This window comes from Megalobrama amblycephala, linkage group LG18 (genome assembly GCF_018812025.1).
Source record: "Megalobrama amblycephala isolate DHTTF-2021 linkage group LG18, ASM1881202v1, whole genome shotgun sequence".
NCBI classification, from domain to species: domain Eukaryota; kingdom Metazoa; phylum Chordata; class Actinopteri; order Cypriniformes; family Xenocyprididae; genus Megalobrama; species Megalobrama amblycephala.
The window spans coordinates 39,788,714-39,797,261 of NC_063061.1; the positions used below are offsets into that span (position 1 = coordinate 39,788,714).

The 8,548-nt window shown below is 41.2% G+C and overlaps 1 long non-coding RNA gene across 1 annotated transcript; it reads right to left on the minus strand.

Annotated features, from left to right (window-relative positions):
- Positions 1–4,203: 4,203 nt before the first annotated feature.
- LOC125252167 lies at positions 4,204–8,548 on the minus strand. Its single transcript, XR_007181167.1, has 3 exons — positions 8,416–8,548; positions 5,632–5,807; positions 4,204–5,224 (listed from the first exon to the last, which is right to left on the minus strand). It is a non-coding gene; the product is annotated as an uncharacterized LOC125252167 (long non-coding RNA).

The following is an 8,548-nucleotide window of genomic DNA, read 5'->3' on the forward strand; positions in this document are numbered from 1 at the left end:
GGTGTGTGTTATAGACCCACGCCTTATACACTGTGATCACGTTACAGGAAATGAGGAGAAAAAACCCTCTGGTGTGTCGATCTAACAACACTCTCACACCTTCATCTTCATCATCCTCCTCTCTCTCAGATTGTTCTTATCATCATTCAGTTCTCCTGTGTTCTCTTCTGAACGGCTCATATTTCATTCAGCTGGTTTGATCACATCATTAGAAACAAGAGTGAACAATGTTGAGCTGTTGTGTGTAAATGATGACAACTGTGTTGAAGTTTATCTTTTGCAGCTTGTGTTTACTGTTCTGCATCAGTGTGTGTTTTAGTGAGAGAGAATGTGTTTAGAGGTTTGCAAAAAGAGTGCATGAGAGTGAGGATATATATGAGAACTAGGCAGGAAGTTGTCTCTGTGTCGCTTTATATCTTGCTGAACATGTGGTTTTTTTAGGTTCCTGTGTGTGAGTGCTGTTGGAAGGTTGTCATAGTCTTACTCTGCATTTGTCACAGTTTCAGTCATTCCCAGACATTCCCCAGTCACACACACCCATGTTCATTACCTGGACTATTTAAGCCACTCTCATCCTCACACTCATTGCGAGATCTTGTATTACTACGATTTGCATTTCTGAGCGTTTGTCATTGTGTTTGTCTGCCTGTTACTGACCCAGTCTGTTTCCCGTGTACGATTCTCTGCTGCCTGCCCTTTGGACTGTTTGCTCTCTCTTGGACTTGTGATTGATATCTGCCTGCCCTGACTTACTGCCTGTTCTTCCATCATGTATTTGTCTATCCTGAGATCTGTTCAATAAAGCCTGCACATGGATCCCACGTCGTGTCCCGTCTCGTTACAGCATTTAATGAGCTGTTAATGCTACAGTTAATGCTTGTTTTTTGTGTATTTTGGATGCTTTGCAATTCTTATTTTAAGCAATATGTTTTCTCCTCATTGAAATTCATAAAGCATCAGAAAGTTGTGTTTGAGAGCGGTTCACGTGTAAGTAGAGCATTTTGCACTTTTTCAAATGTATAATTAGCTCATCCTAAGGTTTAAACACTGATTCAGCACATTATATGCAGGGCTCGCTTTGAGCAGGGATGGGGGGATGGCTTCCACCTTGTTGAAAAACTAAACAAAACAAAAAGCATCCCCTCTGTAAAGCCACCATCCCCTTCAGATTAACAGTGTTATGTATGATTTAAAACTTATCATGTAACAAACTATAAATAACAGCAACTGACCAATCAGAACTCAGTATTATAACGCTCTGTGCACAGTCAGAGCTCTGATTCAAGCAAGCTTTTGTCATTTTTTGCAGTTGATCAAAAGGATCAGGAGAACGGTTCAAACGTCTCTTTTTATGTTCTTTAACAAGAAGAAAACAGAAGGTATGAAATTACTTTGATTAGAGTTTTAAGAACGTTCCCCTGACACATTAGAACGAATAATGAACATAGCTAAAGTGTCTATATGATGTTCTGATGCAGAAATATAGGTCTTGCTAAATGGTTGCTAGGGTATTCTTTGGTTGCTAGGGAGTACTCCAAAGGCTGCTTGCTGGAATATAAATGATATAAACAAACCCCAATGTCTCTGTGACATTCAGATTTAAAGATGTGTGCTCTGGTTGCTAGGGTGCTCTAAATACAGTAGTTGCTAGGGCGTGGCTTGATAACTTTACAATGATTCTGAAAAAAGATGATTGGTTGCCTGAGTGAAATAAGCCCATAACCTTGTGTCTATGACATTGTAATCCAGAGTTACGTTCAATACAAAATTCCTATGCATGTTATATGTGTGTGTTGTTGTTATGTCAGTTATGTGATGAGTGAGTGAGGATGGATGTCAAGATCTTGAGGTTTTGCTCAACCAGGTCTGTGTAATTAGTTCTGTGTGCAAAAGCGAGTAGAGACGTATAAACGGCTGAGAGACTCTAGAAGTTAGTCAGAAATGTTCTCTTGCAGCGGTGTTGTAGTGTTGTTGAGATATACTGGTGAATGTGGTTATAAAGCGAGTTATTGAATTACTAATCAGGGATTTCCTCTCTTCATTCTTTTGTAGGGAGATAAATGCTGTTTATTCTGTACTCTTCTTTTCTGCTGTTTGTACAGAAAGGACAGTGTGATGATTTTATCTTTTATCTTTCATTTGATGTAGTTTAAGATGTTTTAAATCTCATAAAGAAGGATGTATTTTGTTTGTCAGATTTATTTTTATATGGTTTTATTGTAGTATGAGGATCTGGAGATGAGAGAACTAACTGACATGAACTAACAATGAACAATTATTTGTATTAACCTACAAAAATTAATACTGCAACAAATTTGTTAATGTATAACTAATGAAAACCATAACCTGGTAAACTGTCTATGATTCATGACGTCTAAAACATCAGGTATAAAATATTCAAACTCTTTATTAAAGTCACTGGACTATAACAGGACAGGACGATTTGGTGTTCATTCTCAGTTGAGAAAACACAGGAAGTAACTATACTAAATATAACTAAATATATGCCTGCTGTGATCAACACACATGTCACATGACTTTTTAACCATGGTTAACCATATGTGGTTCAGTGATGTCTCAAGTTAAGTGGGACAAATGATATCTCAAACCCCCTCCTCTATTTCTTATATTCATGAGTGTGCTTCATCACTATTAAAAGAGAAGCTGATATATATTGTTTATATTATTATTATTATTATTATGATGGAATAAATGTAAAAATGCACAAAAACACTAACTTGATTCAATTTATACTTTGTTTTAATAAATAGAACAATAGTGTAAAAATACAAAAGAGAATTGTATTTGCTCTCTTTTTTGTGTAACTGTCATAAATTCACAAAGATAGAAGAGAGAAGAGAGAGAAGAATGATTGATAAAGTCACAATCAGGATCATGCAACAAAAATGATCAAAATATCTGAACAACTGCTTAAAAGATCATGTTGAATCCATTCATTTGTATCATTTATTGTGGATTATATCATTATAAAGTGCTTTACTTTCAGAAAGAGTGTAAACCTCATGAACAATGATGTGAGTCTAATCGACTGTAATCTGTTTCTGTAAAGATTTGACATAGAGATAATTCACTCTTCTTTTCTATTTATCAAGTGTTTGATGCTTCTTGTTACAATCACCAGAACATTTACATTATAGTCCATAGTTTTGATTAATTTGACCTTTATATTAAAGTTAAATCTGTCTTTGTCGTATATGGTGTTTCAGCTGCTATACAGTTATCCAGTATTCATGAAGTTTGCATTGTCTGCTCTTTCATTTTCTATAAAACTAGTTTCCTCATAAACAGATTGAACAATATCAGATGTTTGAGTGTCAGTGAGTTTGTGCTTCATGATGATCCTCATTCATCTTCAGATCAGATTCATCTTCACTCTCTAAACTGAAACTAAAAGACTTCGAGTTTGAGAACATGTACTCGCCTCAAATCTACTGCTGACATCTAGTGGACAAAGATGGAAACTGCACTCAATATTCTGTGTTATTATAAATATAAAACACAATCTGATACATATTTATTTACAATGCCTTCATTTCTATTTTAAACTAGTGACATTCTTTCAGTTTATTTCACTGAATGTCATTCAGTATCAACTCAAATAATAATGAGATTTTACATGTTGTGTGAAATGACAGAACTTACAGCAAACTAATGCTATAATGGATAATGAATGTAAATATCATGGGTATAATGTATTAACGTCGGATCAAGAACTAAACGTAACTATTCAGTCACATCTCCATTAGCAGCCAGGTGGAAAAAAAGTACATTTGTATAATATATTTAAAGTGCTTTATTTTCGTGCACTAATCTTGTACTTAATATACTAAAAATTCTTCTTTAGTACTTCTTATCATCTGAAGAACATGTAAGTGTGCTCAACTATGCTATTTTGAGACAGCATGAAATATGAACTAAAATGCGTTTAATATACTATCTCTGAATTTAAAAAATATATTTAGCTTCCACTTGTACACTATGGGTTCAAATGTACTATAAGTGGCATCTAAATACATTTTTTTCTAAATACATGAATCAGGGTTGATATGATGTAATTTCCCTGCAGCTCTAGAGTCATGTGACATTTCCAGCTCAGGTGATTGGCTCAAGTCAGTCTAGCAGAAAAACTCTTTACTCGACGCATTAAAGAACATCCAAACACTAAAATATAATGTTTCCTTTAATATAAAGTGAATATTAAAATATATATGTACAGTATACAGAATCAAATAAAATGTCTCTCAGGGTAGTGCTGATGTCTCACAGTAAGAAAGTCTCGAGTTTCTGTGAGGAGTTTCTCGTTCCTTCAGTTTCAGACGATCAAACTCCTGCTGCTCCAGTGAACTGAACACACTGAGTGTTTGTAGGAGTGAGAGAGAGTCTGAATGTCTGACAGTCTGATATACAGAACATCATCAATCACCATCATCAGAGACAGAGAAACATTTAGAGCAGATGGAGAACAATGAGAGTTCAGTACTAAAAACGGAAAAGTGTTTTCTCTATACGGATGACAACATTATCAACACTTTCTCCGTTCACACGGATCCACAAAAATGACTAAAACACTGTATGACACACGCCAGACAAGTATTTGGTGATCACACACACATTCTCTTACACTCACTCCAAACACACACGTCTATCCAGCTTATTTTTACAGTTTACTGCTCCTTCATATTCTTCTGGTTATTTCCCTGTAGCGGATAATAAATCAGAAGTCTCAGACATTCACAGAAAACACCTTATTTCAGGGTTGAAAAATAATGTGGAGAGATTAAACGTGCATGACGTCACTGTTTCACAGATTCCCTTTTTCAGTTCACACGGAGATGATAACGGTATCGTTTTCACAAACTTGCACTTTGAAACCCTTTTTCAAAAGTTTGTGTTTTCAGGCCACCAGAACACCGTTATCGTGTAAATGAACAGCTAAAATGAATAAAAGCTTTCAGCTGAAAACGGTGTTGTGTAAACCTCCTGAGAAAGAAGCTCTTGATGAGAGTGTTTGAGCTCAGAGGAGTCTGTAGAAGATTCCAGAAGACAGGAGAGAACAGACCATGATGAAGATGATGATGAAGATGGTTGTGATGATGAAGATGGTGATGTTCAGGTCGTCAGTGATGAAGGTTTTGATGGGAGAATCTCTCCTCACTTTTGACATCAGAATCAATCTTTACAGGCTCGTCTGGATCACATGACACTAGAAATCACAAATATATTGAATTTATGGGATATTGTTCTTGATCACACATCTGTGAAAGCTTCAATAGTCTGTAAGTGGAGAAAGTCTGAAGAGTTTTAGTCAATCTAACATGATCAAGCGTTGCTCAGGAGTTCATTTCCCTCCTGTCGTCCCATCAGGATTTGACCTTCTGATATTGCTCTTTGAATCAAACTCATTTTTCTTAAATTATGTTGTAAATATTGACCATTAATGAAATCTGAAATACATTTGTGTTGGTTCTGTTCTGTTACCCTGAGGGGTTATCGCTGCTCTCCCTGATCTGATCTGATCTGAACCGCCGATACAAACTCTATTATCAATCATCTCTGACTGTATGATCCTGACAGAAAATGATTGAAGTTCAGTAATGATCAAACACTCACAGTGTAAGTTTACTTCCATACTGCCACGTCTCTCAACTCTCTGTCCTCTTCTCTCTTGTGATCCACTGGTTTGTGTCTCCATTTCTCTCTCTGTCTTCTTGTTTTCTGCTGCTCTGTGATTTCTGAGGCTCCAGCAGTTTTCTGGATGTGATTTTCTTTCTCTTCTCCATCTGAATCTGTTCAATCACACACAGAGTTTAATTAAAGCAATATAACTTACTCGGTTACTAACGTAACCTCGGTTCCCTGAGATACTTCACTCGTACTGCGTATGGGGGGAAAAGTCTCCCTTTTTCCCCGCTACTGAAGCCTTTCAATAACGCAGTGCAGCTGCATCATCATTGGTTCACTCATTGTAAGTCATTGAACCAATGACGGCGCGGCTTTGCTGCGCGGCCTATGGCGACAAAGCACGCGAACTTTCCCGCCGAAGGGGCGGGGTAAAGCCCTATATAAGTGAGCATTTCGCCATAGGCTACTCAGGCCATATCGACTGAAGCGACGACACTGAGCCGCAGCCTAGTGGCACGGCAAGTAACGCAGTACTCGTTCCGTATCTCAGGGAACCGAGGTTACGTTAGTAACCGAGTAAGTTCCCTTTCAATACTTCACTCGTACTGCGTATGGGGGAACGAATTCAACCACGCCGTGCCACTGCTGGGGAAACGACTGGACTTGACCGGACACCGCGAGGGGACCGAGTGTCAAGTGGGAAGGCCGAAGCCGCCGTAACCCTTGTGCACTACGAGGGAAAAACTCCCGGGTTTTGCGTAAAACGCAGAACTATAATGGCCGCGTATTTACGCCGAGAGGACCCGAGCCTGTAAGGTCGGAACGTCCAATTGATAAAATCTGGCAAAAGTGGACGGCGAGGACCAGCCGGCCGCCTCACAAATGTCTTTAATGGAAATTCCACTGGACCAGGCCCAAGATGAGGCCATACCCCTAGTGGAGTGGGCTCTTACTCCTATGGGGCAAGGGGTCCCCACCGAGGAATAACAGAGCATAATAGCGTCGACAATCCAACGCGAAAGACGTTGCTTTGAGACCGGAAACCCTTTGCTGCGGCCGCCAAAGCAAACAAAGAGCTGATCAGCCTGCCGGAAGGGTTCTGATCGCTCGATGTAAATGCGCAGTGCCCTGACAGGGCAAAGTAATTCCTGCTCCTGATCGCCCGGCATAGGTGGAAACGCGGAGAGCGAAATAACCTGCGACCTGAAAGGTGTAGAAAGCACCTTAGGAACGTAGCCCACCTTAGGTTTCAGCACGACTCTAGAGTCGTCTGGCCCGAACTCAAGGCATGCAGGGCTAACAGAAAGGGCCTGCAAATCGCCAACACGCTTGATCGACGTCAGTGCAAGAAGCAGGGCGGTTTTTAGCGTCAGGGGCCTAAGGTCTGCTAGGCGCAGTGGCTCAAAGGGCGGGCCCTTTAGAGCTCTGAGGACCAAAGAGAGGTCCCAGGAAGGAACCGTAGGGGACCGTGGTGGATGCAACCGCCTGGAACCCCTTAGAAACCTCACAACAAGGTTGCTCCGACCTACTGACTGGCCAGCAATAGGAGCGTGAAACGCTGCGATGGCTGCTACATAAACCTTGAGCGTGGAGGGGGCTCGCCCCGCGTCCAGGCGTTCTTGGAGGAAGGACAGTATAGCGGCTACGTCGCATTCCTCGGGGTCTATGCTGCGTGTAGAACACCAGCTAACAAAGACCGCCCATTTTTGAGCATAGAGGCGTCTAGTGGACGGGGCTCTAGCTTGTGAAATGGTATTTAGCACGTTCCCGGGGAGGTCAGATGGCTCCCATCGAGGGACCACAGGTGCAGAGCCCACAGCTCCGGCCGTGGGTGCCAGATTGTTCTGTTCGCCTGAGAGAGAAGGTCCCGTCTCAGGGGAATCGGCCAGGGGGCTTTCGTGGAAAGCCTGAATAGCTCCGAGGCCCAAACTTGGCACCTCCAGAGCGGGGCCACTAACAGAACTCTGTGTTTGTCTTCCCTGACACGCCTGATCACCTGAGGGATCAGAGCGACCGGGGGAAAAGCGTAGAGAAGGGTGTTGGGCCAAGAGTGGGCCAGCACATCGTCCTTCTTTGAAAAATAAATTGGGCAATGAGAGTTGTCTTGAGAGGCGAAGAGGTCTACCTCCGCCTTTCCGAAGAACTCCCAAATGGTGTGAACTATCTGGGGATGGAGCATCCACCCGTCTGAGGGGACGTTGCTCCGGGACAGCATGTCTGCTCCCAGGTTGTTCTTTCCGGGGATGTGGGTCGCTCTGAGCGACCGAACCCATGAAGAAGCCCATTCTAGTAGTCGTTTCGCCAGAGCGCATAGGCGGCTGGACGAAAGACCCCCTTGGCGGTTGATATATGACACCACTGTCATGCTGTCCAACTGGACTAAGACGTGGCGATCCGTCAAATGAGCCTGAAAGGCCTGTAGGGCTCGAATCACTGCCAGCATCTCGAGGCAGTTGATGTGCAGATGGCTTTCCTCGTGGGACCACGAGCCGAAGGCCGGAGTATGTAAAAAAATTGGTCGCCGTGATATTGTTGTAAAATGTTATATTTGTCAGCTGTTAAAGCCTTTAACACACTAATAAAACAGCTCAAGGATTTAATTGGTTAGAATTATGCTCACATCAGGAAGCCCGATCACACGAAAAATGTGTATCAGTAATACGAGTGTGCAATCTCGTGGAATGTATACGCCAAAATGAGTTTTGGCATGCATATGGTATGCAGTTTTTCGCGTGCATATGATACGCACGTATTTAGAAGCATGTTTCTCACCTGTGAGAAGAAGAGAGATGTAGAACAATCCAGAGTTTTTATTTAAAATCACATTGAATAAATATTTTAATATATATAATAAAGGTCCAGAGTGAGAATCAAGTGTCCGTCAGCAGCAGAGAATTCCCAAAGA